Source organism: Scyliorhinus torazame, chromosome 21 (assembly GCF_047496885.1).
Source record: "Scyliorhinus torazame isolate Kashiwa2021f chromosome 21, sScyTor2.1, whole genome shotgun sequence".
NCBI classification, from domain to species: Eukaryota; Metazoa; Chordata; class Chondrichthyes; order Carcharhiniformes; family Scyliorhinidae; genus Scyliorhinus; species Scyliorhinus torazame.
The window spans coordinates 39,557,315-39,581,812 of record NC_092727.1 but is presented as its reverse complement, the minus strand read 5'-3'; positions in this window follow the sequence as shown (position 1 = coordinate 39,581,812).

The window sequence follows — 24,498 nt, the reverse complement described above, 5'->3', positions numbered from 1 at the left end:
AATATCCTCTCATCTCCACCTTAAATGGGCAGCACGGTAGCACAAGTGATTAGCATTGTGGCTTCACAGCGCCAGGGTCCCAGGTTCGATACCCCGCTGGGTCACTGTCTGTGCGGAGTGTGCACGTTCTCCCCGTGTCTGCGTGGGTTTCCTCCCGGTGCTCCGGTTTCCACCCACAGTCCAAAGACGTGCAGGTTAGGTGGATTGGCCATGATAAAAGTGCCGTTAGTGACCAAAAAAGGTTAGGAGGGGTTATTGGATTACGGGGATAGGGTTGAAGTGAGGGCTTAAGTGGGTCGGTGCAGACTCGATGGACCGAATGGCCTCCTTCTGCACTGTATGTTCTATGTGCTATGTACTCGAAGTAAAGCATTACATGGCTTTAAAACAACCTTACCTCAAAAAACAACTTAAATGGGAGACTCCTTATTTTCAAATTGTGCTACTATTTCCAGTATATCCCATAGGGGAAACACAATCTTGGCATCTACCCTGCCAAGTCTTTTCTGGATGTTATGTGTTCCAATAAGTTCACCTATCATTCTACTAAACTCAAATGTATACAGGCTCAACCGGTCCAACTTTTCCTCATAAGGTAACATTTCTGTTCCAGGAATTAATAATAATAACCTTTTATGGTCACAAGTGTGAAGTTACTGCGAAAAGCTCCTAGTCGCCACATTCCAGCGCCTGTTCGGGTAAGCTGGTACGGGAATTGACCTCGCGCTGCTGGCCTTGTTCTGCATTACAAACCAGCTATCTAGCCCACTGAGCTAAACCAGCACTTTGGAGCTGAATTAGTCAAGGAAACAATGTCTGAATGGCTTTTAATGCAATTATATCCTTTCTTAAGTAAGGAAACCAAAACTGTACGACTACTCCAGATGTGGTCTCACCAACGTAGCACTTTCATAAAATTTGCCTACTTTAATACTCAATTCCCCTTGCAATAAATGCCAACATTACGGGTGCAATTTAATAAAAATAATTTAGACTCCATTCTGGGTGGGATTAGCAGGGTCGTTCCTAGCACTTTGCTATTTTGGCCCCCAGTGGGGAATGCCAGCTCCGTTCATTAGAGCTCCTTAGAACAGGAAGAGATGGAGGCACCATAGACGCAACCCCCGCATCCCCCAGCACTCAAACACACCTATAAGGGGGTCATCAAGCCCCCAACAGCCCTGCTCACATGGGCAGGGCAATCACAGGCCCGGTTCCCCTGTGTGGGCAAAATGCCAGCACGGTATCTTGGCACCACTAGACTGGCACCCTGGCCATGCCCCTGCTAGCCTGGAAGTGCCACCTGGTAACCCTGGCAGTGCCAGGGTTTCACCCAGGTGGCATAGCAAGGGTGCCAGGGTGACACAGCCAGGGTACCAGGCTGGCAGTGCCAAGGTACCTGCGTGGCACCAGCAGTGCCAGGGCTCCAACCTGGCCAGAGGCTGACCACCTAGGGGCCTCCAATTTCCTGGGAGACCCCTCCCCCAAGTGCTTTTCCACCTGATCGCCATTTGTGGGAACCAGAGCTGGGTACATGATGGGGGTGTGGTGCACGGAACTGAGTGGGTATTTGTTGGTGAGGCCGGCATTAAGTTACGGTGAGGATGCAGCCACTCATTAAGGCCACCCGTGTTCTGACTTGACTGTGATGTCCCGAGCACCAGGCATCAGGCAGTCACCTCCTGAACAACATATTCCTATTGCATCCCTTGGCCGTACCTTAGGGTTTCCTTCCACACAAAGGAAACATTAGACACGATTCAGTGACCCCCGTTGCGCCCAGCACAGATCTGTGGACAATGGGTGAAACGCATGTGAGCCCCAAGTCGGGGTCTGCGCTGTGCCGATCGCGAGTCACCCAACTTGTTCCACCGGGGCAATCTGGATCTTGCCTCACTGGGCAGCATCCAGATCTGCATATTTAATGGCTCTTTTAAATACCAGGATGTCGGTTTCACACAGAGTCCGTGGCTCAACAACCGCGCCTGCGAGACCTCACCAGGGCGCCATTTAGTATCGGTCCACACAAATGCGGACCAGGCATAACAGTAGCTTGGAGGTCTTGCAGGACATTAGGGCCCTCCAGGGGGTTGGGGTTAGGGCAGACTCATACCCTGGCACTCCCCCAGCATTCAGGCACCTTGGCACTGCCAGTCTAGCACTCTGGAAGCACCACCCTGGCAGAGTACCAGAGGCACTGACAGGGTGCCCAGATTGGCATGCTGAGGGTCGGGCCCCGGCCTGGGCCCCGGGGGAGGTCCTTGCCAATTGGAGGGAGGAGGGAGCGGTGAAGGGGGTTCCAAGGGGCCTTGACAATGTTAGGGGGTGAGGGGGGCAGAAACTGGGCGGCGGGAGGGGATTGATAGAGGGGGGGGGGGGGAAGATCACTGATGTTGCTCAAAATGGCGCCCCAATCTGCAATCCGTACCAGCCTCCCTGCCGGAATGTGGCGACTCGGGGCTTTTCACAGTAACTTCATTGACAATAAGCGATTTTCATCTTTCAAACAGCCATTTGCATGAAATCTCTCTAAGTGATGCCTCGGCAAGGAGAAACTCCCAGAGGTCAAAACAAAAACGGCCAAATGCCATTGATTGATAGGGTGATTCTCGGCGTCAAACATGCCCGAAAGCGGACTCAATGTTAAGTCCGCTGGCCCGCTTGGAAACCATTGTTGTAACTCGAGCCTCTACTGCAGCATCACTGAATCAGGGAGCCCTTTCCCTGATGGTAGAGTCATCCTCAAAATGTTCACAAATGATTTTTTTGTCAGGCATGCCACCTATCTTCAATAGGTAGCAAACGTTTTGGAAGATCTCGTGACCAGCCGCGGGGTAGCATGGCGACAGGAGGAGCAGCGCAGGAGCAGGGAGGCAGCACCTCAGTTCAGTGTCACAGGAAGGGAAAAGAAGCGGCTACGCCACAGCTCAGCTCAACTCGAGTTTAATAAGCTTGGGCAGTTCACAAAACGTGATGCTGCTGATTTAAAAAAATGGGCACCTAAATTTCCAGCCTACAGTTACATTCAACGTTACTTTTGCACTTTAAAAAGATTAATCAAGGGTGACGCAGTGGTTAGCACTGCTGTCTCACGGTGCTGACGACCCGGGTTCGACCCCAGCTCCGGGTCACTGTCCATGTGGAGTTTGCGCATTCTCCCCGTGTCTGCATGGGTCTCACCCACACAACCCAAAGATATACAAGGTAGGTGGATTGGCCTCGCTAAATTGCCCCTTAATTTGAAAAATTTTAAAAGATTGATCAGTCTGCTTCTTAGAAGAAGGGTTTACCTGTCAATAATCTTCCTGATCCACAATGCAGAACACAAGGTGATTTGAACGCTGCTGCACATTCAGATAATTATTTCGCAATCTCTTGACAAATGAAGTTTCTTTGTTCTTTAATCCTGATTGCCCCTTACTCTGTACAGTCAGCAAAACATTTTATGTGAAGCAAAATAGAGTCCCCTTGAGATTTTTACTGCCCAAGAAAGACATTCCTGAAACATTCCTGAGCATTAACTGGTGTCTTTGCGATCTTGATCTCGAGACTTTGATGGACATCTCATGATATGCAAACATGCAGCTAATGAACACTTAGAATAGGACACAACCAATGAGCAGTCAAGACACCCAGAGGTGGCATTACCACAAGGGGGCATGACACAACCCTTATAAAAGGACAGGGCACACATACTCTGCCTCTTTCCACAGACAGACATCTAGAGAGTACATCAGGGTTGATCAGAAGCATCACACCTAGCACATGGCTTAGAGCAGACTGGTTTAGTTAGATTGAGTTACTACACTTAGATTAGCAGGAGAGTTGAACTCATTTAACAACTGTGTTAAATGAGTTCAACACATTGAACTCATTACAAGTCTGGACCTTCCTTTGTCAAAGCATACATCAAGGAAGCAACCTATGCTATACGAAGAAGCATAACACAACATGGTACCAGTAGTTCCCGTTCGATCTATTTAGTTCAAGTCAGCAAGATCCGTGACAACCAGCAACAGCACACAAGCAAGATGATCGAGATTCCGGTTCCTCAACAACTCAGGTACCACGGCAATCTAAGTGCCAACTGGCGTGCATTCAAGCAGAGATTTCAGCTTTACCTGGAAGCAGCTGACCTAAATGGCGTGGCCGATGCTAAAAAGATAGCTCTTCTACTCACCGTTGCTGGTGAGCATGCAACAGGGATCTGCAACTCCTTCAAATACTCCAAAGGGCAGGACAAAAAAGACTTCCAGACAGTCCTGGCCAAGTTTGAAAACTACTGCGAGGTAAACACAAAATAAATCGGTAAAACTGGCGCCTAGATTCACCACGAGGCAGAGGTAGGAATGCAACAGAAGCAAACGGCAATTTTGATTGGCAGCCATCTTGGGCAAGGAGCCGCACATGCGCAGTTCCCAAGAAGACACGACCCGGCAAAACGGTGCTTTGCGCATGCACGAGAAGCCGCGCATGCGCAGTTGCGCAAAGAGCGCATAGCAAAGGAAAAGCGATTTGTGCATGTGCAGTCCATTCCTACGCTTTACGTCACGAGCGTCATGACGTCAGAGGCCCCGGACCACGCCCATTTAAAGGGGAAATGTCTGAAAATAGTGAAGAAGGGTTTTAAAGCCTGAAAACACAATTCTTTCACCACGAAAGACAGCACAATGCCTGAACTTCGACCAGTAGATGAAAATAATCTCCGCAGAACCCTGCAACAAGCAGTTATCACCGCCCAAAGAGATGATTTGGTCCTTGAAGACGACGACTCAGAAGATAATTTCATCATTGGACGTAGCAAGCACCGTAACACATCCAAACCGCAACGAGATGATTTGGACATTGAAGCATCCTACACAAACATGGATGTGTTCTTCAGGGTTGAGGATACTCAGCCCAGCATAGATGACATCCCGACCCATGAGTACAGGATTCTGCTGCGGCCTGGCGCCAAGAGACAGAGAGCGGTACAAGCCCACAGAGAGCGGCCTGACGCCACACCAGTGGTCCACGCACCATGAAGAGTGGTCCATGCACCACAAAGACTCCCCGACTCCATGCAGAGAGTTGTCCACGCACCACGAAGAGTCCCCGACTCCACACAGAGGGTGGTCCACGCACCACGAAGGGTCCCCGACTCCACACAGAAAGCGATGAAAGACTCCACAGCGAGACCACTGCACGACTCCACACAGGGAACGATGCCAGACTCCACAGAGAGAGCGATACAAGCCTCCACAGCGAGCTCGTTGACAGACTCCACAATGGGAGCAACTCAAGACTCCAAAGCGCAGTCGATGCATGAACAAGACCATGAAGGTCTATCCACCTTATCTGAGCAACCAGCTGCAGACGATGCAAGTCTGCCACGCTCACGTGAACAACAGAAAGACTATGGCAGCCCACCCAGATTACTTGAGCCACCAGAAGAAGCCACCTAACAGTCTACCCAGCTCATCTAACCAACAAGAAGACACTGAAGGTCCACCCACTGTATGTGAGACATGTGACGAAGGTATCACAATTCCCATACAAGATGTGCAACATCACAACGAGACTGACAGATCTCAGCTCGTATGCACAGACAATCTAAGTGAAACTACTCATGAGTCCAGTGCGACCACGTCAATTGAAACCTCATCCACTTGAGCCTCTCCACAAGAAAATGAAATCTTGAACATTTTGACTCCAGACGAGGAGCATCAAGAAACCAAAGATGATTCAAGTGAACCTGTAATGACTCCGACAGAGGACCATCAAGAAACCAAAGATGATTCAGGTGAACCAGAAGGGGCTCCAAACGGGGAGCAACACAAGCCAAAGATGATTCAAGTAAACTGGACATGACTCCAGACGGGAAGCACCGAAGAATCAAAGATGAAACGCTCAATGAAACAGCAGATGCCACAAAGGACACTGACACAAGTAACTTTGTGAAGGACTCGAATTCTCCACTCGGAATGGTCATTGAGCGCAACAAACACAACACCAAAGACAACAACAAAACCTACAAAAACAACACAGACAACAACAAGAAGCGTACCAAAGGCACCAATGTCAACAACAAGCATGACAAAAACAACAACAATGGAACAACAACTGGTACGACATGGTACAACTCTGCCAATGCAGGACAATGTGACAACACAGCTCAAGACAATGGCAAGTGTGCAGACATACCATAGCATGATAACGCATCTTACAAATTCACGTTTTCTACACTACAAACAAGCAGACCAGCTTTCTAGGCAGCTGACATACGGCTTCAATACTGCAAACACAGACACCAGTCCAGGTCAGAGAGGAAAGATGACATCAGGAATCGAAACCACAAGCATCGGAAAAAAAAGATTCTAAGTCAGACAACAAAGTGATTTGACCATTTGAACACCTCCTGATGACTTCTTGGTTCCTTAAGCACAGGGACACTGACGGCGTTCACAAGAAAATGACAACATCAACATCGACACTTCAATAACGAAACAAGAAAGCCACTCGACCGTATAAATTCATGAACTTTTGACTCATAAATATTATTTGGCATTGCATAATCATCACTGTCATCATGACTTGTACATGTCATCACTTATCTACCTATTTTGTTCAATTTTCTTTAACCAAGTACAGAAAATATGTAACACGAAAAAAGGGGGGATGTGGTGATCTTCATCATTGTATATACACAAGGGGTTAATGTAAATACACTACAACTAAGTAAACACTAGAGGGAGCACTGGAGATGTCATGATATGCAAACATGCAGCTAATGAACACTTAGAATAGGACGCAACCAATGAGCAGTCACGACATCCAGAGGTGGCATTACCACAAAGGGGCATTACACAACCCATATAAAAGGACAGGGCACACATGCTCTGCCTCTTTCCACAGACAGACATCTAGAGAGTACATCAGGGTTGATCAGAAGCATCACATCCAGCACGTGGCTTAGAGCAGACTGGTTTAGATAGACTGAGTTACTACAGTTAGATTAGCAAGAGAGTCAAACTCATTTAAGAACTTTGTTAATAGTTCAATAAACAAATTGAACTCATTACAACATCTGGACCTTCCTTTGTCAAAGCATACATCAAGGAAGCAGCTTATGCTGCACGAAGAAGCGTAACACAACAATATTGCTTCTATTTATTATCATAGTTTGACTTTAAGCTTCACTCCACCTAGTAAATTTGCCATTGAATCCAACTGAATTAATCTACTTTCAAAGTTGTGCATGCAGAAGCAAACTAAACACCTTCTGAAAATATATGTAAATTTAATTCACTGTATTTCATCTGCTCGCTTACACCAACATGCTATAAATGTTGTACGAAGATCACAGATATCTCTGTAAATTTAGCACCAAGCTCATTTGTTGCACCAATTCCAGTGCAATTGCTGCTATGAAACCAATTTTAAAATCTAAAAATAACTTTATTTCTCGAGTGGACTGAAACCACAGGATACGTTTTAAAAGAGACCAACAACAGTATTTTTTACCCAATTACAATTTTTTTCCAATTAAGGGGCAATTTAGCGTGGCCAATCCACCTACCCTGCACATCTTTGGGTTGTGGGGTGAAACCCACGCAGACATGGGGAGAATGTGCAAACTCCTCACGGACTGTGACCCAGGGCCGGGATTCGAACCCGGGCCCTCAACACTGTAGTCCCAGTGCTAACCACTGCGCCACGTGCTGCCCTAACAGTATTTTCTTTTTAAGTGGCCTAAATTGCAGTTCTGCATATGGCCAAACATTTACAGGATGTCACCTTGCAAATTTCTCAGCTATGAGACATGCTGCCTGGAGGTAGGATCACCAGAACAAACCAGTGTGAATGGCCCTTCCCCAGAATTACTCACGGACACCCAGACATAGGCTAGAATTCTCCGGTCGTTGAGATTCAATTCCGCCAACCACCACCTACTGGTCTCCACTGACCACTTAATCTGACCACTTTAGACCATGGATGCTGGCTGAGGAAGATTTCTACCCCGGACTATTCGGTCAACTCACTACAGCAAGCAATTGACACAAGGACGATGTGCCAGCTTGCTGTGACCATATTTAATAAGTGGCTAGATTGTGAATAGAGGTCATGTGGCCACAAACTAGATCTTTGGCCGGGAATTTCTGTTCCTGTTTTCGACTGGAAAATCTGGCAAAACGCCAAAGTCACATCTTACGCTGAAGTAAAATCATGACGCAAACGTTCCCTACCCCCGCCAGTGACAAAACGCGTTTCCCGATGTCCAACATCATTTCCATACACTAGCATATTATTATCAGACCTCGACGCCTGCATCATCCCCCCACTCTCCATAAGAAAGTCCATTCATGACAGTGTGAAGGCAGTCCAGCCTGGAAATCAACAGGTCTCCCAAGGCATGGCAAGCAAATTTCCCAGAGGATGCTCAGGTGAGTGCATCACCTGGGGGCTAGGGGGGGGGCGTAATGCCAGGGCACTACCTGGGTAGTGTCCAAGTGGATTTGTGGACTGGGATGGCCTCTAAAAATAGCACCCTGATCTTCAGGAAATCCAAGTTGCTTGTGGGGTAGGCTTCGCCAGTGTGATACTAAGAGCACCCCCCACCCCCTTGCCTTTTCTTTCTACATCCCAAACAATACACGGGGAAAGTCACCGTTGGTGCTGTCGGCTTCAACACTGCTTTTCCTGCCCATTATCGGTCTTTGGTGATATTCAAGGAAAATGCCACGCTCTGCATTAAAAATAAACTGCTTTTCTCGAGTATCGGCAGTCACAGACAGCAGGTGACTGGGTAACTGTAGGAAGACAGCTTGTGGTCACTCTGTCGCTCTCTCTCTCTTTCGCCCTCTCCCCAACTGTTCCCAAATGATCAGGAAAATATTACAAGCAATACCTTCAACATAAGCTGACCAGCTGCTGACTTTGGAGGGGAAAAGATTGTGAGCGGGATTCTTCGGTCTCCGACGCCAAAATCGCGTTTGGTGATTGGCCGGAGAATCCTGCTGGCGCCGAAATCAGGGGAGGCGCCGCTTCTGCGATGCTCTGCCCCCTCCAAATAGGCGTACTCTAGGAGTATGCCACACGCCGGATGGACAGCCTCAGGACGTTACCTGAGGCCCTCCCCCCCGATGCTCCGTCCCCGATGAGCTGAGTTCCCGACGGCGTGGGGCGCGTGTGGTATTTTTTTCAGGAACTCGGCATGGCGGTTGTGGACTAAGTCCAGCACAGACACAGTCATGGGGGAGCATCAGCATCAGGGAACAGTGAATACCGGCCTATGTTCTCCCGCTGGAGGAGAATTGCTATCAGTTTACCGTCCCCCTGGGAGTGCAAATCAGGAAGGAATTCTGTATCCTTCGCCATGCAAATTCTCAGGGGAATTCTGATGTCAGGCCGCCATTTTGAGCGGGCAATCCGATAGCGAAGTCCCGCAGCTGGCTAACCCTTTCCCCCCCATCCCCGCACCGCAAATCTACTCCCAGCCCTGGATTTTCCAGTTGTTCCCCCAAGTACAGGGATGACCTGACCTGCACCCCCGCCCCTCGGACTCTCTAATTAGGGAGACGTCATTCAGGGGCCCCTAACTAGAGGAACACCCCCACAGAGACCCTCTAACTGGAAGGGCCACCCACAGGAATCCCCTAAATAGAGGGACCTCCCTAGGGGACTCCCTTAATAGTGGTTAGCACAGTTGCTTTACAGCTCCAGGGTCTCAGATGCAATTCCTGGCTTGGGTCACTGTCTGTGCAAAGTCTGCATGTTCTCCCCGTCTTTGCGTGGGTTTCCTCTGGGTGCTCCGGTTTCCTCCACAGTCCGAAGATGTGCAGGTTGGTGGATTGGCCATGCTAAATTGCTCTGAGTGTCCACAAAGCTGGGGTGTGGTTACGGGATAGGATAGGGTGAAAGTGTGAGTTTCTGTAGGGGGTTATTTCCAAGAGCCAGTGCAGACTCGATGAGCTGAATGGCCTCCTTCTGCACTGTAAATTCTATGATTCTATGATTACAGTGACCTGGTGCAGCGTTTTATTGTTCATGGAACATTAGAACGAATAATTAACCTGATCCTCTCCTGCTCCTCTGTCTCTTAAGTGCTCTAAGGTTTATTCCATCTGACCTAGGTAACACGAGCCTTTCTTTAGTTTATTGAGTTTCCAGCTTGTTTTACTGTTCTTGTCACCTCCGATAAATCTGCATGCTGAGGTAAGTGGACCTGCAATTTGTACATTCTTAGTTTTCAAAGACTTACACCGTGTTGAACAGACTCACCCGCCATTGTTCGATATTCCCATACTAATTCTAGTCCACCTACCTCCATCTGCACAAACATACCATCTATATGGTAAATAGTTCAAAAGGATTTTGTGTCTCTCCAGCATTATCCAAAATCCATCTCATTAAAATCTTGTTGCCTTTTCAAGTAGTTATTTCAGTACTCTCAGTGAGTTTCATCCATCTGATTTTTCAGTTCCACCTTCTGTCATGAAACTGTGGAGCCTTCAGGCCAATAGGGGCTGGTTTGGCACTCTAGGCTAAATTGCTGGCTTTTAAAGCAGACCATGGCAGGCCAGCAGCACGGTTCAATTCCCGTACCAGCCTCCCCGAACAGGCGCCGGAATGTGGTGACTAGGGGCTTTTCACAGAAACTTCATTGAAACCTACTCGTGACAATAAGCCATTTTCTTTTCATAAGTCAATTGTCCTTTTGCTGGTTCTTGAAAGAGCTATCCATTTAGCCCCATTCTCCCCTCTGTTTATATATTTTCTTTTCCAGTGAAGCCTTCTGTATTACATAGTACCGTGCTAAAGGCAGCACGGTAGCATTGTGGATAGCACAATTGCTTCACAGCTCCAGGGCCCCAGGTTCGATTCCGGCTTGGGTCACTGTCTCTGCGGAGTCTGCACATCCTCCCCGTGTGTGCGTGCGTTTCCTCCGGGTGCTCGGTTTTCTCCCACAGTCCAAAGATGTGCAGGTTAGGTGGATTGGCCATGATAAATTGCCCTTAGTGTCCAAAATTGCCCTTAGTGTTGGGTGGGGTTATGGGGGTAGGGTGGAGGTGTTGACCTTGGGTAGGGTGCTCTTTCCAAGAGCTGGTGCAGACTCGATGGGCCGAATGGCCTCCTTCTGCACTGTAAATTCTATGAAATGCCTTTAGCGGATCCTCTGCAAAATTCCAATTTTAAATCTTCATTATATTTGAATTTTTATTTTCAGCCTTGGTGGGCTTCTCAACCCTATTCCACATTCGCTACCCTTGCCCACACGCAGCCTTCTTAACAGGAACATACTTGGACTGCTCATTTTCTTAGCTCAGCATTCTGCGGTAGAATTTTCCAGCCCCGTCCACTACCGGGATCAATGGCCTTTTGGCTGGGCTGCCGAATTCCCCCGCAGCAGGTCCCGCCATAGCTGGACTGGAAACTCCAGGTCTATGTCATTCCTTTTAGTTCAGAATAATGAGAGGTGAGAGGATTGAAACACATGAGATTCTTAGGGGGGATTAGACAGGGTGAATGTTAGGTGGATGATTCCACTCATGGTTGAGTGTAGGACCAGAATAAGAGGGCACACATTTAAGGCGGATTTGAGAAAGAATTTCTTCTCAAAAAGAGCGGTGAATCTTTGGGATTCTTCATCGGGGAAGCTGTGGAGGCCGAGTCCTTAAACATTGTCAAAGCTGAGATCGATTGGTTTTTAATCAGTGGGGGAATTAATGGTTATGGAGATAAGGCTTGATGAGTTTTAGATCAACCATGATCTTATGAAATGACAGAGCGAGCTCGAAGTGCTGAATGTCCTACTCTTGTTCCTATTTCTAATGGTCTTACGGCCTTTGATTATCTGTATGAGTTATTACCTTGCTCCTATTTGTGGTGTCCTTTATCACCATATCCTTACTGTAGTGTTCAATTGTTCTTGCTTAATTATGTGAGACTGCTTACTGTTGATAGTCATTGTGCTTGATTGGTTAAGGCTGGAAGCCAGAGGTTGAAACATGGAGTAGAAGGAGGCCTTTCGACCCATTGAGTTTGCACCAGCCCTTGGAAAGACCACCTACTTAAGCCCATGCCTCTACCCTATCCCCATAACCCCTCCTAACACTTTGGACACTAAGGAGCAATTTAGCGTGGCCAATCCACCTAACCTGCACTTCTTTGGACTGTGGGAGGAAACCGGAGCACCCAGAGGAAACCCACGCAGACACAGAGAGAAAGTGCAAACTCCACACAGTCACCCGAGGCCGCAATTGAACCCGGGTCCCGGGAGCTGTGAGGCAGATCCCCTTGATCCGCTAATCACAAATGGTCAGGATCTCCATGGGTTGGCCAGTGAAATGGACTTCACAAACTTGTTGCAGAGCCATTTCCCACCAGTTTTGTGCCCTCCGTAGATGGATTATTGAACTTTGCAGCATCCATCCTGATAAAGTATCTCGTTAGCTGTTTGAGAGGTGTTAAAGGGTAATTATTATGGGTGCAGCGCAATTGACTTACTGTCATTCTCACTAATTGAATCATCTTGCATGAAATCATTTGTGGCAAAGTTGTATGTGCCTGCCATTTTAATTTTGGGTGCTTAAGCTCTATGAACACAAGCAGATGACTGCCAATAAACATGCAACTCTGTTTTGGAAAAGGTAAAATATAGCCCTCAGCACTGAATTATAGAGAGATATCTTAGATCTGTGTTTCGCTTTTGCAACAAATTGGTTTGGGTTTTGGTTCCAACGATGTGGGAGTTTAGCTCAGCTAATTGGAGCTCTAACCTCCTAAACTGAGCAAACACTCAAGTTGCGGGGCTGAGGGAATGTTTTGCCTTTTCAGAGGTTTCTGGTTCAGATGCTGTTAAAACAATCTCTGGCACTATTTGAAGGGGTTAAAAAATCAAAAGAAGCCTTGCATTTGCATTATGTTTAGAACTACAGGCTGGTTTAGCACAGGGCTAAATAGCTGGCTTTTAAAGCAGACCGAGGCAGGCCAGCAGCACGGTTCAATTCCTGTACCAGCCTCCCCAAACAGGTGCTGGAATGTGGTGACTAGGGGCTTTTCACAGTAACTTTATTTGAAGCCTACTTGTGACAATAAGTGGTTTTAATTTCATTCATTCATGTCCCACAATGCTTTATTATTTTTGAAGTGTAGTCACCCTTGTCACGTAGGAAACACAGTGCTAAATTTACACATCACGCTCCCACAAACAGCAATGAGATAATAACCAGAAAATCCATTTATCGGTGTTGGTCGAGGGAAAAGCATTGACAGAACACTGAGGAAAACCTGAGGGTAGATGGGGCAACACTTTCTCAGTGAGACTTAAACCTAAAACTATCTGAATCAGATGTGAGTGCGCTACCATTGTGTCAGGACTGGTACCTGGCTCACACACATTTGGAACAAACAATCTTCCCACGACCTATGCCATCCAAATAGCATAACTGAAAATTCTTGTGCCCACTCTGATCCTTTCTATTTAAATTTAGAGTTATTCTTATTTTTTCCCAATTAAGGGGCAATTTAGCGTAGCCAATCCACCTGACCTGCACATCTTTGGGTTGCGGGGGTGAAACCCATGCAGACATGGGGAGAATGTGCAAACTCCACACGGACAGTGACCCAGAGCCGGGATTCGAACCCGGGTCCTCAGCGCCGCAGTCCCAGTGCTATCTACTGCGCCACATGCCGCCCCTCCCACTCTAATCTTTGACTGTATAACAGTCATCGTACTTCCTAATTAGGGTTGCCAACTAAGGACACGATTTAACTACTGGGTTGCGCCCGGCGCGGATCTGGGCGTGCCGGTTAAAAACCGGGAAAGGCTAAAATCGCGAATCAGTTTGCTATCAACCAGCCTGCTCCAGACGGCACCCAAATACGACAAGCAAATCATTAACCCCCATTTGCATTTATTTCCGTTTCATTAGCGAGAATGAAGTTGAATGCAGTGGCCATCCGGGAATTAACTGACTCCCCGGCAAGAAATCACGCGTGTGTCATTTAGTTCTCCTTTTTAAAAACATGAAGCTGGTACAATGGCTACTGAGGGGAACTGAGGAGGTGAGTAACCATTTCCTTTTTCAAGCATGCAGCTGAAGGGCATTGGAACTGCTGCCTCAGTGCTCGTGGGTGGTGGTAGGTGGGGTGGGGGGGCTCCTTCAAGCCATCTTTAAATATTGTGCATACCCATAACAGGAACTGGACAGGCTAGATGCGAAAAAATGTTCCCGATGTTTTGGACGTTCTGAATTAAGGGTCACAGCCTCAGAATAAGGGGTAAGCCATTCAGGACTGAGATGAGGAAGAACTTCTTCTCTCAGAGAGTTGTGAGCTTGTGGAATTCCCTACCACAGAAATAAGTTGGGGCCAGTTCACTTGATATAATCAAGAGGGAGATGAGCACGGCCCTAGCGGTTAAAGGGATCAAGGGTAATGGAGAGAAACTGGGAGTGGGATTTGCACGATCAAACATGATCATATTGAATGATAGTGCAGACTCAAAGGACCGAATAGCCTACTCCTACACCTAATTTCTATGTTTCGATGTCCTACCAAACACCTCCAGAACAGAGCCCTGCTCTTGGTTCTATGCTGAAGATCACTTTAACTCCCTTTGACTGTGAGAAGCCTCTCGCTTCACAGCTGAAGGTTATTGCTAATGAGGAAATGGCCTTTTTAGTTGTGAGAGCACTGCACAGCTGCAGGTTGTGTTTTTTTCTTGTTCCTTCTGGTGGCTGCAAATGCCTGGAGGCTGTTGTTGCTGTTTCCTTCGTTTTTTGTAGCCGGAAAGGAGGACATTTGTTTCGAAGATACCTGGAACACCGGACTCCAGGGGAGTATGAGTCCAGAAGGCAATCAGGTTTGAAGTAAGATGATGCTACGGGACCTAGTGCTTGACATTGATCCAAATGAGCAACCTGCTGCAGACACTTGAAGAAATGCTTTTGAAGATTGCTGATGCTTTTGTTGCTGGTGCGGTGAGTGCTGCATGTAACAAACACGTCACTGCGGATAAAACCAACTGGAGGTCAAGGATGTTCAACTGCACCTTGTGCGCCAGTGGAATATATGGATGCCAGGATTTGGTTCCGATGAGATTGGGACATTGGGAAGCTGCGGCCCCTGGACAGAGAATGGCACTGATACGTGGAACAGCCGACAAGTAACGCATTGGTGAACAGATAATTTCTACAACAAAGTTATGGACAAGATAAACCATTCTCAAGTTTGTCCTCCATTTCTGTTGAGGAACTTGCAAGGGATGATACCGTGGTTTTTTTTGCGAAAATGAGCTGATAAAGCTTTGTATTGGTACCAATATGGAACGGTAACATTTCCTTGTTGTTTGCTGGTTAGTGTGATATGTGGAATGTTCCATAGTTGATTTTCAAATCTTTGTCAATGTTCATCATTTTTGCCAATAAAATATCCTCAAGTGGTGCTGTAGGTTGTGTTTGCTGCTTGCTGGTGCTTGTAGCTGCAAATGCTGGGAAGCAGCTGCTGATGGTTCCTTCTTTTTCAGTAACCTGAAAGAAGGACAATTTGTTTAAAGATACATGGATCCTGGAACACTTGGCTCAGGAGGACATATGAGTCCAGAAGGCAATCATGTTTGAAGCAAGAACATACTGAAGGACCTGGTGCAGGACATTGATCTGAATGAGTCACCTGATGAAGATATTGAAGAAATGCTTTTGCAAATTTCTGATGCTTTTGTTGCTGGTGTGGTGAGCGCTGCATGAAGAGCATATTACCGCGGGCCAAACACGCTGGAAATCAAAGATGTTCAACTGCACCTTTAGCACCAGTGGAATATGTGGATGCCAGGATTTGGTTCCAATTAGATTGGGCTGTGTGGGATGGCCTACACAGCTGCGGCTCCTGGACGAAGAATGGCACTGATACGTGGAACAACGAACAAGTAACACATTGATGAACAGATCATTTCTACGACAAAGTTCTGGAAATGATAAAACATTCTCAGGCTTATCCTCCCTTTCTGTTGATACCATGGACGGGATTCACCATTGGTCGAAACCAAAATCACAAAACATGATTGGGCGGAGAATCGTGCGTCAGCCGAATATCGAGGTTTGCGCAAGGCATCAAACAGAATGCCATGCTCCGGTCCCTCAGCAGTGTTATGGCATGGCATGCAAATTGTACAGTAAACGCCATTGGCATATCATTAACTGGCCTCACCTGGCAATTTCTGGGCCCCCCGCGTGCTCGCCCTCCCCAAGGCAGAATTACCGACGGCAAGGTTCACTTGTGGTATTTAAAATCGGGAAACAGGTTGCAGAGGGGAAGAGAAATGGTGTGAAAAGGGTCCAACATTGTTATAGTGTGCTGACAGTTGTGCCACTGGCTGGAGGGCGTCTGCCAGGGCTGGGGTGGCCAGGAGGTGGGCCGTGGGGTTGGGGTGGATGGGCACGTACCACCATTGTCACAGCCAGCAAGGCAGCCATCCGGCTGTGCATGCCGCTGACTGCCCACTGGGAACTTAGTACCATGGGTTGTATGGGTGTCCCAACAGGCCACCCCCTTAGGCACCCTCTAGCTCCAGCTTACCCATTAATGGGATGAGCATGCTCCAGTGCAATCAGTGCCATAATCTTGGTTGGGATAAGGGTCGGCATTCATTGGAATTGCGCGAGTTAGACGTTGCTGGATCTAATCCTTTAACGGGACCTGAATCGTTCGGGGACCAACTCCGCTTCGGTCAATGGCGAACACTTACGATTCAGTCCTGGGTCAGCACTTAGTCTCTGAAATGGAGAATTTTGCCCATATGTGTTTCGTTCCTTTTTGTAAAAATTAACTGATGAAGCTTTGTATTGGTGCCAATGTGGAATGGCGACATTTACTTGTTGATTAATGGTTAGTGTAAATTGTGGAATGTTACGCATGGCTTCTCATGGGTACACGTGCCATGTCTCAGACGATGGTTATTTGCATCGCATTTCAATCAAACCTTGAAGCCTGAACAGTTTACCTGAACTCTAGAAGCGTCAGCACCACAGAAGCAACAATCAAACACTCAAGAGCTGGGCTTCAGCACTGGGGATATCCCCGTGACCATAGGGTAAGTGTGTGGATCAGGGGAGGACATCCGAGCACAGACTTCCTAATGTTCCTAGCAGGGGTCTGGAGTCTAGGGCCTCCTGATGTGGCTGGGGGTGAGTGTTCAGAGTGAAATTCTGCAGCTCAATTGGCTTGGTGGATGGTACTCTGAGAGAAGACGCGACGCGCAAGGTTGGGAGAGGCTTGGGGGATTTGAGGGTCCGGCGTGGGAGCCCTAACTGATTGTTGGTCTCTGCTTCTCCAATGCCTTACAGATATAACAATATGGCTGGTTATGTTGGTCCCATAGAGGCTGCCCTCACGGTGCTGGTGGCAGCCCAGGCGGTCAGACCGCCGGAGAAGGCAGCAGCAGTGTCAACGCAGGCTGGAGGTGGCAACCTATGTGCAGGGGGTCACTGCACATCCTGAAGACCTGGCTGTCCATCAGGCCGAGGAGTAACCCAGAGGGGAAGGCCAGCGATGTCCCAAGGTTTTCAGGCGTCGTTGGACATGATGGACAGTGCCACAGGTGACTCCGTCTCAACAAAGAGACAGTGCGGCACCTGTGCCACATCCTCCCAGACTTTGCACGCAGTGGAGGAGGGCTGTGAATGTCGGCGCAGTCCTGAACCTCTATGCAACCAGATTATTCCAGGGCTCGATTGGGGACTTGTGCGGCATTTCCCAGCTACACCCTACATGTGCATCCGTGAGGTCACAGATCCTCCGTATGCCCTGGAATCAGACTTTATCAACTTTGAATAGGGCCAGGCCCACCAAGATGCCCGGGCTGCAGGATATTCTGCCATCACTGGGATGCGCCAGGTCCAGGGGCTAGTTGATGGCACCTATGTCACCTTGCACACACCGGGGCATCAGGGAGTGCCCTTCATTATCAGGAAGGGTTCGACTCCCTGAATGTTCAACTCGTGTGTGACCATCACTTCCGGATCATGCAGGTTTGTGCCCACTACCCAGAGAGCAGGCATTACAGCTATATCCTGGGGCACTCGGGAGATCCGCGAATTCTTTGAAGCCCACCCCTGGATGAATGGTTGGCTCTAGGGGGATGAGGGGTACCCGTTGAGGTCCAGGCTGATGACTCCAATGCAGAGACCGGAGACCAAGACCCGATACAATGAGGCCCATGTTGCCACCCGTACTGTCATTGAGCGGTGCACCAAACTGCTCAAAATGTGGTTCTGATGCCCAGATTGCTCTGGTGTTGCACTGCAGTACACCCCCAGAGAGCCTCCAGTAGGTCACCATGTAATAGGAGCAGAAGGGACATGCGGCCTCATCTGTGGACGATGAGGAGGCAGACCAGGATGGAAGCCTGGGGATGACCTGCAGGAAGAGCCGGAGGATGGAAGACAGACGACAGCTAGGGTCCAACATTTCCAGAGGACCAGGGAGTCCCTCATCCTCACTGGATTCTCACAGGACAAGGCTTTGTCCATCAGCCCCCCCACCCCCAAATAAAACATCTTGGGCAGCACGGAAGCACAGTGAGTAGCACTGTTGCTTCACAGCTCCAGGGTCCCAGGTTCGATTCCCGGCTTGAGTTACTGTCTGTGCGGAGTCTGCATGTTCTTCCCATGCCTGCGTGGGTTTCCTCCAGTTCTGTCCCACAAGACCTGAACGACATGCTGTTAGGTGAACTGGAAATTCTGAATTCTCCCTCCGTGTACCCGAACAGGCGGCGGAATGTGGCGACTGGGAGCTTTTCACAGTAACTTCATTGCAGTGTTAATATAAGCCTACTTGTGACAATAAAGGTTATGTACAAAATATCTTCCCACCCATTCCTCTGCTTTCACCCCTCCTGATTTCCCTCCCCTCCCACACACCTTTCCCACCCCTGCCCTCCTGGACCACCTTGTCCCATCCTGTGACATTACCCCAGGTTGATGGGTCTGTGCCGGCACTGGTCAATATACAAGGTTTAAATTGTGAATATATGGCATTTCCATTCCCCCTAGCTACATATAGTGCCCCCCCCACCCCAGTACCCACTCAGTGATCGTCTCTGTTCTTGATGTTTTGTGTTTACTGTTAAGTCTGGGTGGGTCCCAAAGATGCACATCAGGGGTGGAGGCAGCCAACTGCTTTCCATGCCCTGCGGCCTTTGATGCTTTTGGCGGATGTCCTCTGGAGGACCTGAGGACCTGGAGCCGGGGGGCTTCGGCCGACTTACCAGTGTCACTGGCTTTATCATGCCACTCTATTCTGCCCACTGCCATTGAGATGCTCTGGTATCAGGAGGAGGATTCAGGAGAACTGGAGACCGCAGTTATCTCCTTGGAGGCAGGCCCCAAGTTGGCCTCCTGCGTTTCCTCCTCCCTGCTGATGTCCGTTGGGTCCTGGGGTCTCCATGGGATGGGGGGGCAGCTGGATTAAGCTCCAGAGGCCTCTAAGACATCTGGCTCTGCCAGCCCTGGAGGCTCTCCATTGTCTGCACCATAATGTTGACACCCTCAGCGATGGCCCTCAGTGACTGGGCCATGCTCTGCAGTGCCTTGACAATGTTCACCTGCATCTGGGACATGCCCCTCAGTGACTGGGACATGATGTCAAGGCCCTCAGTCATGGTCATCACAGACTGAGCCATGCTTGTGGCACCACCACTCAAGATGTGGAAGTTGTGCTCCAGATTTTCCATTGCAGTTGACACCCTAGCTGTGTTGGTCTCGGTGCCACGCATTGTCGGCATCACTTCCAGTGCTCCAGTGCCTTTGTGTCTCCTCCAGTTGGCTCTGCACTCATTGGAATGCCGCTGACACCCCTTCCTGAATCTCACTGCTGTGTCCTATTATCTGCATCAGTTCTGGGATAACCTTGTCCAGAGGCTCAGCATCTGACTGGGATTCAGCTGAGTCCTAGGAACCAGTAGATATCTGACTGCTGACTCCAATGGATGTTCCTGCCTCCACCTGATATGTATCAAAAATTGTGTTGTGCTCACCAGATTGTACCCCAGAAACCTGTCTACTATTGTCGCCCACCGAGGTGCAGGTCTCTGCTCTGTTGTGGGTGATAGCTGTGATGCCTCAATGGTGGTCTCCTCCGAGCTCTTCTCCTAGGTGGTCTCTTGGGAAGGATCATTTTGTCTGACATTAACAATTCATTTGAGACAAATCATCTGGGTGAAGGGGCAGTGAATCTTCACCACTACCACGCAACCCAACTTCACTGTCAGTGACTGCTCTCTCCTCGGTCAGCCTTGTGATGTCCAGGGGCTGTTCCTCATGTCTTCTTCCAACATTGTATTCTGGTCGTCCTTGTCACGCTGCCCGCACTGACAGCCGCAGCTACTGCCTCCCAGGCGATATTGTTGACTCTGCTGCTGGTCCGCTGACCCCCTTGGTGGGACAGGATGTCCTGTCTCACATCAACAGCTTTGAGAAGCCTGGCCAGGTCGGCATCCCCAAAATGTGGAGCAGGACTTTGCGCTGCCTTGCTTCCATGTTGACTGGGAATGAGTGGTGAGGGAACATTTAAAAGCAGCTCCCCCTTGTTAGCAGCGAGACGCTGATGCACGAGACTGGCGAATCAGTTGGTGAGGCAGCAGTAATGGCGAGAAACTCATGGGGGTTCATTTTCGGCACTGGGTGCCACTATGTAAAGGGCTGCGATCTTGCCAACATGGCCACTGAGAAACACCCTGCCAATCGCACCCAAAATAACACTTCGAAATGTTTCTGTTAAATCGCACCCTAAATGGAGGCTACCGGGGGGTTTTATCGCATGACTTGCCTTCATGCTCCACCCATTTGTTGGCCAACACACCATCTTTGTGACGCTCTGCTTTCCCAAGCCAATTGGGAAGCAAAAAGACTCATTACCTATTCGTGTGATGTTTTCACTGTGAACAAACCAGCCTTTCCCCCACTCCCCCGCCCTCCCCTCGCATTTTCACTATTTTCAAACCTGGTAAAGAGAAATGTTCAAGGACAAATTACAAAAATTAATCGTTTTTTTTGAAGCCTCAATGATCTTTCTCCAGGGTTACATACTGCAGTATCTTGGAGACTCCAGGCCAGCCTCGGAGGGTTGCCAACCTCATTAATTGTTCAGAAGCATTTGAAGGTGCTTTAATGTATTAAGACGTGCATCGACACAAGTATTTAATTGTGCTGATTTGCCAGCCAACGGGAGACACAACAGGATGTGTGGGAAATAGAAATGTTACAGCAGCGCCACAAGGGAAATTTTTTGGATCTGTGGGGGTTTGATGCACATTGCAAAGGCATTCATTCCATTTGAATTTATGTCATTGGAGACTATTTCCCACCGCTATCATATCTCCTCTTTGATAACCATGTTCACAGACAAAATAACTAAACCTAGCACAGTTTATGAGCTACTGTCTACAATTTGCAGTGTGAACATGACAGTGTTAAGGCAACTGCTAAGCGTATGTATCGAGCAGCTAAATCAGTTCCATCACTTCAGACTAAAATAAGTCCTCACCTCATTATCATAATGTGTACTTCTACAATTAATCACAGTAATTTTGTGTCTCGGAGCTGGAAGCAGTAAGTTAATGATTGGCTGCTGCAGAAACAAACAGCCTTGAGAAACTGGAGGGTGTCCAGGTTGCTCGGAATCTATCTGCAAAGACGTGTCCTGATGGTAGTCACTCGATATTCTTATCACATCCATTGAAGCAAACATTGCTGAATAAACAGCAGTGATAACTTCAAAATCAGATGGATTAACTCTACCTTATGCATTGAACAACTCACTGTGCTCTCAAAACGCAGGTAGATTTGCAATATTTCACTGTGGACAACCAGTGTGAGGGAGAAGGGTTAAGTGGAGATGGAAAGGGACGGTACGGCAGGGTGAAAGAGAAGAGCTTGAGGAGGATTTTTGTGTGAACAAGGCAGAGAGGAACAGTGCCCGGCGGCCACATCTCGACCCAGTGGTCAACCAATGGTGGAAGTGATGCACGATCAATTGCACAGAGACGAGAGTTGAATACAACTGAGGCTTTATTACTCTAAGATGTGTGGCCTCCTACAGCAGCTGGCGAACTGGCTGCTTTATAGGGAGCACACATATTTATACTCCGCCTACTGGACGGAGCCAGCAGGCAGGGACTACCCCTGTACCTGTAGTACAGGGCCCTACTACACATCTCCTAATATATACAACAGTGGTGATTACCACATTCACCCCCTGTAAAATTGAGTCCAGCGGGGCTGGTGGAGAACTCTATACAGAGCAAGTTTAATATACAGAAGCGAAAAAAAATATTTATTTCTGAAGTCCAGTACAAGGTGGTTTGATAGTCCCGAACCAATTATAGATTTAGCCTATCCGGGGCCTTGATATGGCGTTGGGAGCGACGCAGTGGTGGCGGTGATTCCGGTGTTGGTCTGGTCCTCAGTGACTCCGGGAGTGTGCCAAAATCCTCTTCATCCTCGGGCGTGGGCAGGGGGAGGACGGATGGTCCTGGGGGGTTTGCTGCTGGGTGCGCCGGGGGAGGGGGGTGGAGCTGGGCCGGTAGGGTGTGTGTGTGTGGAATCTGCTGGTGCCAGGTCCCTGAGGGAGACAGTATCCTGGCGGCCATCGGGGTACGCTACGTAGGCATACTGGGGGTTAGCGTGGAGTAACTGCACCCTTTCAACCAACGGGTCCGCCTTGTGGAGTCAGACGTGCCTATGGTACGCGTCCTGGAGCTGCAAGCCAAGTCAGGAGCGACACCCCGGATGTGGACTTCCTGGGATAGCAAAGAGACGTTCATTGGGTGTGTCGTTAGTGGCGGGGCATAGTAGCGACCGAATGGAGTGCAGTGCATCGGGGAGGACCTCCTGCCAGCGGGAGACCGGGAGATTTCTGGACCGTAGTGCCAGTTGGACGGCCCTCCAGACCGTCCCATTCTCCCTCTCCACCTGCCCATTTCCCCGGGGGTTATAGCTGGTTGTCCTGCTGGAGGCGATACCCCTGCTGAGCAGGAACTGACGCAGCTCATCTCTCATGAATGAGGATCCCCTGACACTGTGGATGTAGATGGGGAAGCCGAACAGCGTGAAGATTGTGTTGAGGGCTTTGATGACAGTGGCAGACGTCATATCGGGGCATGGGATGGCGAAGGGGAATGTGGAGTATTCATCGACCACACTGAGGAAATACGTTTTACGGTCGGTGGAGGGGGCGGGCCCTTTGAAATCCACGCTGAGGCATTCAAAGGGGCGGGAGGCCTTCATCAGGCGTGCGCGGTCCGGCTGGTAGAAGTGCGGTTTGCACTCCGCACAGACCTGGCAGTCCCTGGTGATTGCCCTGACTTCCTCGAAGGAGTAGGGCAGATTACGGGCCTTTATGAAATGGTACAACCGTGTGACTCCCGGGTGACAAAGGTTATCATGCAGGGTCCGGAGTTGGGCCATCTGTGCGCTGGCACATGTACCTCGGGATGGGGCATCTGGGGGCTCATTGAGCTTGCCGGGGCGATACAAAATCTCGTAGTTGTAGGTGGAGAGCTCGATCCTCCACCTCAACATTTTATAATTTTTGATCTTGCCCCGCTGTGTGTTTTTGAACATGAAGGCTTGGTCAGTGAGGAGAGTGAATTTCCTGCCGGCCAGGTAATGCCTCCAATGCCACACAGCTTCAACGATGGCTTGGGCCTCTTTTTCGACGGAGGAGTGCCGAATTTCGGAGGCATGAAGAGTGGGGGAAAAGAATGCCATGGACCTGCCTGCCTGATTGAGCGTGGCGGCTAGGGCGACATCTGATGCGTCGCTCTTCACATGAAAGGACAGCGTCTCGTCTACTGCGTGCATCGCGGCCTTGGCGATATCGGCTCTAATACGGTTGAAGGCATGTTGAGCCTTGGTCGTCAGGGGGAAATGGGTGGACTAGATGAATGGGCGGGTCTTGTAGTTTGGGACCCACTGGGCATAGTATGAAAAGAACAGTACGAAGTCTTACAACACCAGGTTAAAGTCCAACAGGTTTGTTTCGATGTCACTAGCTTTCGGAGCGCTGCTCCTTCCTCAGGTGAATCATTCAGCTGAGGAAGGAGCAGCGCTCCGAAAGCTAGTGACATCGAAACAAACCTGTTGGACTTTAACCTGGTGTTGTAAGACTTCGTACTGTGCTCACCCCAGTCCAACGCCGGCATCTCCACATTATGAAAAGAACCCCAGGCAGCATTTGAGGGTCTTGGGGCAGTGGGGAAGGGGGAGCTCCATGAGAGAGGGCATGCGGTCAGGATCGGGCCCCAGAATTCTGTTCTGGACCACATAGCTGAGGATGGCTAAGTGGTTCATGCTGAATACGCACTTCTCCTTGTTATGGGTGAGGTTTAGGAGAGTGGCAGGGTGGAGAAATTTGGCAAGGTTGGCATCGTGGTCCTACTGATCGTGGCCGCAGATGGTGACATTGTCTAGGTACGGGAAGGTGGCCCGCAACCCGTACCGGTCGATCATTCGATCCATT